At 41.8% G+C, this 8,358-nt stretch overlaps 1 long non-coding RNA gene across 1 annotated transcript; it reads right to left on the reverse strand.

Annotated features, from left to right (window-relative positions):
• Positions 1–248: 248 nt before the first annotated feature.
• LOC116486453 lies at positions 249–7,018 on the reverse strand. The gene is made up of 3 exons (XR_004252956.1): positions 6,846–7,018; positions 3,168–3,261; positions 249–1,387 (listed from the first exon to the last, which is right to left on the reverse strand). It is a non-coding gene; the product is annotated as an uncharacterized LOC116486453 (long non-coding RNA).
• Positions 7,019–8,358: the final 1,340 nt, after the last annotated feature.

Here is an 8,358-nt window from a genome sequence, read left to right on the forward strand (position 1 = left end):
ACTGGCTGTGCATTTCCGTAACAACCAGCCACTTACTCAAGCCAAGGACAGTCTACCTGAAGATGCCTTCCTTTCTTTTCCCAGTAAGAAACCCAGCACATCTTTCCTACATGACAAATACAATATCACCTAATTGGGGGGAGGAGATATTTGCTTTTGTCATCTTCCTAGCATTTTGCATTAATACATGCAGTTAAGACACTGCTAATTAGTGAATGGGGTTAAAGAAAGTATTTAATACCATTAGAGCATATCCATCACCTAATACCTGTATTCTGAAAACTCACTTAAAAAAAAATCCTGTTCCTCTGCAATAAACTGAAAAAGCAAGCAAATTTGAGTTCCGTAAGTACACAGCCATATTTGTCCCTTTATTATAAAAAAGACTTTATTTGCAATCATAGCCTACATTTCCAGAATTACCATATCTCCCTGTCTTTGCGTACACCAGCTTTAACAGCTCCTTTGGGGAGGATTCATGGAATTGGTAATAGGTTTTGTAATTTCCACCTTCTGTTTTCTAGTTCAGAGAGTAATCGAATCCAGCCACTACCATTGTATCTATCTGGCAACTATTTGTTGGCCTCCATGAAATGAGTTGGAAGTTTGATTTCCGTTCTCAGCAGGCATTTGTGTGATACAGATGAACTGCTGTAACTGGCAAATTGGAGGCAATTTCAGCAGAGATTCCTAGGATTAAATAAGCATGAGAACAGAACTTTTCTCGCCTCCACAGAGGTCTCTTCTTTACCAGAGTTGAGAAATGACAGGACAAAATTGTAGAATTTGGATTTCTGCTGTTGTAAGACACACTTTAAAAGTGGGTTTTATCTCCAAGGCGATCAAACTGGTACTCACATTAAATTCCTAACAAAAACCCCAAACCATTATGAAATAAAACCTTAAGGCAAAATGAGCTTTATTACTTTACTCCCTAAAAATCCTTTCTATCTCTGCTGCATTTTGACTGGAATACAGAAGTATTTTATTTCTTTCATGAGTATTTTTTTTAAACACTCCACATCACTTATGACAGAGATGTTCAGTAGTTTGCATTGTGGTCATGCTTATTTGACTCCCCATCACTGGAGCTGGTGCAATAACGTCAGCCACTGAGATCTCCAGTAGCATTCTCTGTGAGCTGTCACACAAAGCATTTAAGAACCGAAATACAGGTTACCAGTTTAGCAGAGGCTGAACATATGACTTCGGCTAAGATTAAAAACTTTATTTTTCATACAAAACAATAAGTAATCCAAGCAGATAATGTACTGTCTTCTCACTTTCCATGTTTTCTCAATATAGTCTATCCACAGTTCAATGTTTGTTCCATATCAGCAAAAACTATGAAGTTTCCATCTTGTATCCATGTTTTTCTAATTCAGCTCTGTAGAGAAAAAAGATGGGTATATTAAAATATACAAATAGAATAGCCAGACATCTGCATTTTTTCAAAATGAAGTACCCTGCACAATATATTACCATTTTAGAAATATCATGAACATGTAACAGTGCTTCCTGATTCACATTAATAACCTTAACCTCACTTGTTTTACAGTTCAACTTCATCTTAATGTCTTTGGATCACTAGAAGTAAATCCCGTATGAAAAATTCCAACATTTGTTTTAATCACGTTTACTTATCCTCTGCCCCACTCTGGCTGAAGGACAACTTTACGTTGCAAAGCAGCACCTCTAAGACAGTAACAACACATTAGGAAAAAAATTGCATTGTCTTATACTGGCTATCCCCAAAATTTCCTTAAACTCAATGAACTCACTAATCTAAGCAATTTAAATGCATGTACTTCCAAAGTTTGCCTTACATACTTTTGTATCAGCACTATTTTAATATCTTGGTGCAATGAATTCTGAGAAGAAAGGATTGTTTTGTTCACCTTGGCTGTGGCAGCAGGTCAGCAACAGCAAAGGTTATTTCCCATAACCTGTCCCCACTTAGCCTCCTACCTGCCTCCGGCACACCAACCAGAGCTACACCATTTTATATCCCAGTGTTAGCACATGTGTACCTAGACACTGTGGGTCTACGTCTCAGGTTAGTTTACATACGTGCCATTTTAACTTTAGAAGTGAAGGACTGCTGCATTTTCTTTCTGAAGATGAAATAAAAATATTCTGCACCAAGGCAACACTGCCAACTATCATTTTAAGACAAGTATCTGGTCACCAACACTACAGGCTATGAGATGTAGATTGAAGACTTATCGTGTTAACTATGCGGTAATCAAGAATTATGCCACACCTTTAAAGTCTGTGTTTCACTACATATCAACATTTTTTCCAGTATTACAATTTCACTACCTTTCAGCCTTATAAGCACGGACCATACCAACAGGCTTCATCTTGTGCCTGTTACACAAAGGGCCACTTTTTCCCTTTACAAGAGATCATCCCAGGAAGCATTTAATCAGGCTGTATTACAGAAGGCTGCGCTGCATGCAACATACTGAAGGACTAATTTTAAAGTGTGAATTTGTATTGACTCTTGAAACAACTTAAGTTATAATTACACATCACTAAAAGGATTAACTGAAGCTACAAGTGACCAAGAAGACTAAACGACAGGATTAGAGGTACCTGAATTGCTATCACTTTTTTAGAGGATGTTATAAACACTGCTTTGCTATCACTGCTCACAAACAGCATGCTCTTTAACACATGAGAGGGGAGCTTCTAGGCAAAAATTTCCAGTTGTCTATTTGGTCACAGAACAGCAATACTATTTGAAGGTATAGAAAAAAATATACTACTACACTTTGCATACCATACAGCACAGAAGAAAGAATCCTGGCTCCCTTGCCATTAATCTTTGCAGCACAATTCAGATTTTCCACATCTTTGTGCTGTCTTAAGCTGTGTAACACCACAAAAGCCTGAGCATATTGATGATATGAGGCATATCTCAGGATGCACAGTTCAATTTTTAAGAGATTAAATGCTCATCAGTACTCTCAATTGTTCTGTAATCCCTTAAGTCTGGTTCAGAAAGGCTTTTAGGTAGATAAACACAAAGCAGAGCCTTCATTTATTCCTGTTTTCAGACCTCTTTTTAAAAGTAAGCAGAACTTACAGATATTAACAACTAAACAGTGCAGTTTAAAACATTTTATCCAGCTTCTAGAACAGTAAGTTAAAAATCAAATTACCTTAACTGATTGGAGAAATCATCTTCTACATTGTCATCATCCCAGTTGTCTTCCCAGACATGAGCATCTTCATCTTCATCTAAACCAGTCCAATCTAAAGGCAGGAAAAAAAGGTAAATATTTTATGCTGCATTGCTTCAGTACCGCATCTTATTGACTGATTAGCTCAGCTTCTGGGTAAGGCGGGCTTCAAATGGTAACAAATTTCCCTCTATAACAGAGATGTTCAGATCATACTTAAGTATTTGAGACTAAACAGTACAGTGAGATGTTTTTTTTTTTAAATCCCGAATTATGACAAAAATATAATTTGGTAGGAAAATAATTATACACTACACATCGTGGCTTGCAGGATTACACACTCTGAAGGGACATTTTGCATACATAGAGATAAATTGTAGCACCATAGTAAGAGAAGAGAAACACTGAGTATTTGACTCCTAAAATTACAACAAGAGGTGTGCAGTTCTGGGTTTGTATTTCCTCTTTCTCCCCTCACAATTAAAAGCAATGTACGTCAAACACTTGTGCCAAAACACACACACACTCAGATCCTCCATTCACTCACATCAGACGTTGACAGGCTATGGATAAATGCCAAAAACGTATCCGTGATGCAGAAGCAAAGGCAAATTGAAAGATGCACCTGCCAACGGCAGTTGCTACCAGTAACCAGCTACTTCTGGGTTCCAAAAATAGTAGAAGCCATTTCTTTGCAGCGGCAAGATGCTGGAAGTCCATTTGCTAACCTAATTTCTATTTTTCCTATAATAAAATAACCTGGCACACCACTCTTGACAAATTACTGATCACCCACTTAATAGTTCATTATAAAAAAAGTCTAACTTGGTAGTGTAGAAAAATAAGAAAAATGAGAAATCAGAAAGGTTCAGAATGTTTTTGTAAACACAAGTCAGTTTACTTCATTTGGGAACTATCCCATCACAGTTTTTCAGCTATCTTTTGCTGACAGACAGTAACTTTTTCTAACGTTACCAAAATAAAAAGAATCCCAACCTCATATTTCTCAAAGCCTCCTGGTATATTTAAAGATGTAACACTATTCTTCCCCTCTTCCCCAAAGCCTTTATGATTCAGTAAGCCATCTGCTGCCCACTCAGAGAAAGCTTTGAGGTCTAAGGGCCAAAGTAACATTAAAAGATGGACAGACAGATGGAAAAAAAAAGAGCTATTAGGGTAAAAGATTAAGAGCTAATTCACAGTGAACAACTTTATTCATAAGAATGAAGGTTGGTCTGTGTGTTCTTCCTCGCATTTTTAATGCAGACAGGCAAAAAAAAAAATCATGCCTGAGATTCACCAGAACAGGAAAAAAACATTTGTAACTGATTAAAGACACAGATGTAGAAGACATTACAATTAAACTCCCCTTCTCAAATAAATTATATAAAGGGAAAGGACAAAGGAACATAGAAATCCTACTGGTCTTAGAGAGAGCACAGGAAGCAACTGGGAAGAAAGGGTGAAGGAAAACTGCAGCATAAGAGAATGCAGTATTTGAGGCTAGCATACTGCTCACTACTCAAAGGGAAGGGTTTCATTTTAATACTACTTACAAGAAGCTCTTCCAATTTATATGTAATGAGCTTTTTTTTTTTTTTTTGGTCAAAAGAAAGACTTTACTGGTCATAACACTAGCTGGACTTTAAAAATACAAAAAACACAGCTCAAACCAGCTTTAAATGAACACCAAAGTCAAACTTTTCTGTGTACTAGTGTAAGTAGCTCAGGTTTTAAAGTTAAAAAAAAATGTGTATTTCATAGTAACTAGTATCCAGCACAAGAAATTCAGCTTCAACCATAAAGGAGCTGGGGAGACTGGGGAAGCGTGTTCCAAATCAGAGTGAGCAAAGAGGAGTCAAAAGGCTACGTCTTTTTCCACAACAGAAGCTGGGAGAGAAAAAAAAAAAAAAAGATAGTGAAAGTAAAGCCTAAATTATATCTTTCTTGGTGTAGCCATGACATTCTGCAGTGTGTGTGCTGACACTACACCCCTGAAATCCACACTAACATTGTTCCAGCAATTCACACGCCTGTGTATGAATAACAGTAAGGAGTGCTGTAGCATTATCTGTGCTTTGAAGCATGGAGAATGTTGGACTTGGGTATTTTGGTGTACAGTGACAACAGCAGCAGCATGTTGATTCTGATCAACTTGTCACGGCTGGACCCCTTAAAAATTATTTTTATATAATGATAACTTCTTGCCATATTTTGTACTTGGGAGAGGGAAGCAAAGTGGTTTTCAGAGTAGAAGATAACCCAAAATCCTAGCAATTTTCACATTATGTTTTACATTCTGAGAAGCACTGTACATAAGTTTGTAAGTAATGAGTTCACACATACTTGAACTCGTCAGGAAATACCTCAAATAAAAAAGGACACATCTGTTTGGGATTTTATAATTTCAAACTTGAATTGATAAAACTGTTTCAAGAAAAAAAAAATCCAAGTAGATGTTCCCCAAATGCCAGTGTTTTTGTCTGTGATGTAAGTTTGCATTACCTAATTTCCTTCAGAATAAAACATGTCAACGGAACTTGAAGATTTTTTGCTGTATAGGAAGTGCTGCTTTAATGTGAAAGAACAACAATCTGACAGGGGGTTCATCAGAGATTTATCATGACTCTTTCCTAAGCAACTGATGATAACTTTCAATGTGGTCTGAAAATTATTGTGAAAAAAAAAATTACTGAATGAGAAGATAAAATCATGAAAAAGTTTCTGCTGTTGACAATAAGGGAAACCTAAAAGCACAGCATTTTAAGATGAGTTGAGATCAATACAAAGACTCAAATCAGCAGCAAACACCGAATGGAGACTCTTACCACTGCAAGGCTTAGGAGCAAGTGCTGTGACAGCCACTGAGCGCAGTGGCCAATCTAAGGTTCAGAAGTATGCTTCAAGGCTTCCTTCACGCTCACAGCTAATACTCAATTTACAATAAATAAACCTTTTTTGCACCTTTAGGGAGCATATAAAGAAAAAAGGGCTGGTCTTCTCAGTTTAACTACCATCTCAGCTACATCACTAACTTTTTTCACCATAAGCGCAAACAGTATTTTCAGAATACGTAAGGGCTGTATGGCCACAGAGATGTCACGTATAAGAATGACGGTATAGCCCAATAACCATTTCACCCATGCCGTACACATTTATCACCGCCCACAGCTGGAGACTCTGGCAGAATTCAGCACACAGCAAAGAACCGTGCCCTAATATGGGGCTTTCCAAGGCTATATTGCTATAAAACTGCTATAAAAGCCCACCGAGGGGTTCTATTATTGAGGCCCAGATTCTCCTAACTCCCTCGCTCGATACATTTCGTACCTACAGAAGCAGCTGCGCTGGGAAAGCAGCGGTGTACGGCGGTCACAGAGCGCAGCTGCCCCCCCCTCGCCTCATTTCCACCTCAGGGCTCCCACCGCTGCCCGCGGGCCATGACCCAGCACTTCTCGCTGCCGCAGCCACTCACAGAGCAGGCCCCGGGGTGCTCCCCATGCCTGGCCCCGACCCCCCCCATCCCCGCTGGGCTCCCGGAGCCGCCTTGGCAGCGCCCTGCACCCCCCCCCCGCCCCCCCCCCAGCCAGGCCTCAGGCCCGGCGGCCTGCAGGCCGCACCCCCCCCGCCGCCCCTCTCCCCACCCCGGCCGGGCACCTTCCGCCGGGAACTCCTCGAACTCGTCGTCCTCCTCCAGGAGCCCCAGGTCCACCGGCTGCTTCTTCTCCGCCATGCCCGGCGCGGCCCCGCACAGCCCGGCCCGTCCCGGCCCTGCCCTCACCGCGCCGCGCCGACACTGACGGGATGGCGCCGGGGCACGGCCCGCACTGCGCCTGCGCGGCGGCGGCCGGCTGCAAGCCACGCCCCCTCCCCGCAAGCCCCGCCCCGCCCTCCGCGAGCCGTGGCCCCGCCCCCCCGCACCTGCGGGCTCCCGCCCAGGGGTCCCCTCATGGCCCCGTCGTGTGGGGCACCCCCACACCAAGCACAGACATGATTGTTACATTCCTTCGCTGTTGATTCGTATTTTTAAACCCTGTATCTATAAACCCTACTTTTATAAACTCCGAGTATCAGCCTTCTGCCCTTCTGAGCTGTAACCCGGCTCTCTGTTTCGAACCCAGCGCCATTAGGGTTGGAAACCTTAATTGGAAACCCTGAGAACCAATAGGGTTGGAAAAGCCCTCCAGCATCATCCGGTCCAACACCCCTACCACCAGTGTCACCCACTAAACCCTGTCCCTAAGCAGCACGTCCAACCTTTCCTTGAACACCCCCAGGGATGGTGATGCCACCACCTCCCTGGGCAACCCGTTCACCTCCAAGAATCAAGGCTGAAGACCATCACCAAGCCACTCAGGAAAACCCAGAATGTCACACAAGAACCAGAGCTTTGGAATACCCCATTGGGCTGGTTGCTGAACCCCATCAGTGGCTTAAGCAAAGGCAAAATTCAGCACTCAGCACCCTGAGCACATGCACACGTGGTGCCCTGATGGCTCCTCTTGAGTCGCCTGCCTCACAGCAGAGCTGCTGCCTTGCCGGAGCTGCCTTTTTTCTTGGTCTGCAAGGGGCTGGTTCATGAGACAATGGCTTGCACAGCTGGGTTAGACCATGTCCTGGATTTAATATCGGGCAAACAATGAACAGAAAGTTCAAATGACAGATATCCTGCTCTCAGCAGAGAGCACAGATAAAGTCATAAAGTGGATAGAGGTCTGCCACATCAAAAATGGGCACAGATCCGTGATGACACATCACTAAGGCCCTTATTCAAGCCCTCAATTTTTTCCCATACCAAGAACTAAACTATGAACTTTGCAGCATGTTCGGGAATATAAAGATGCTCAACTGCACCCAAATTTTCTAAGGAAAAACATAACTTGGAAACTGCTATTGACAAACAGCTTCAAGCAGCCCTGGAGCAGGAAACAGCTTGAATTTGTTTTGGCAACTTTACCTACATATCTGCTGTGGAAAAAAAAAAAAAAAAAAAAAAAAAAAAAAAAAAAAAAAAAAAGATCCCACAGTCCTTTCCAACCCCTTTTCTTCTCTTTCTCTACCCAGATGCTGCTTAGGGGATGCCAGCAGAGAGAAGAATCTGTGTTTCCCTAGGGGATAGGGCTGGCACAGGGGAACAAGGAAAATGAAGACTCCTGATTCAGACTCCTGA

The sequence above is a fragment of the Aythya fuligula genome, chromosome 2 (assembly GCF_009819795.1).
Source record: "Aythya fuligula isolate bAytFul2 chromosome 2, bAytFul2.pri, whole genome shotgun sequence".
Classification (NCBI taxonomy): domain Eukaryota; kingdom Metazoa; phylum Chordata; class Aves; order Anseriformes; family Anatidae; genus Aythya; species Aythya fuligula.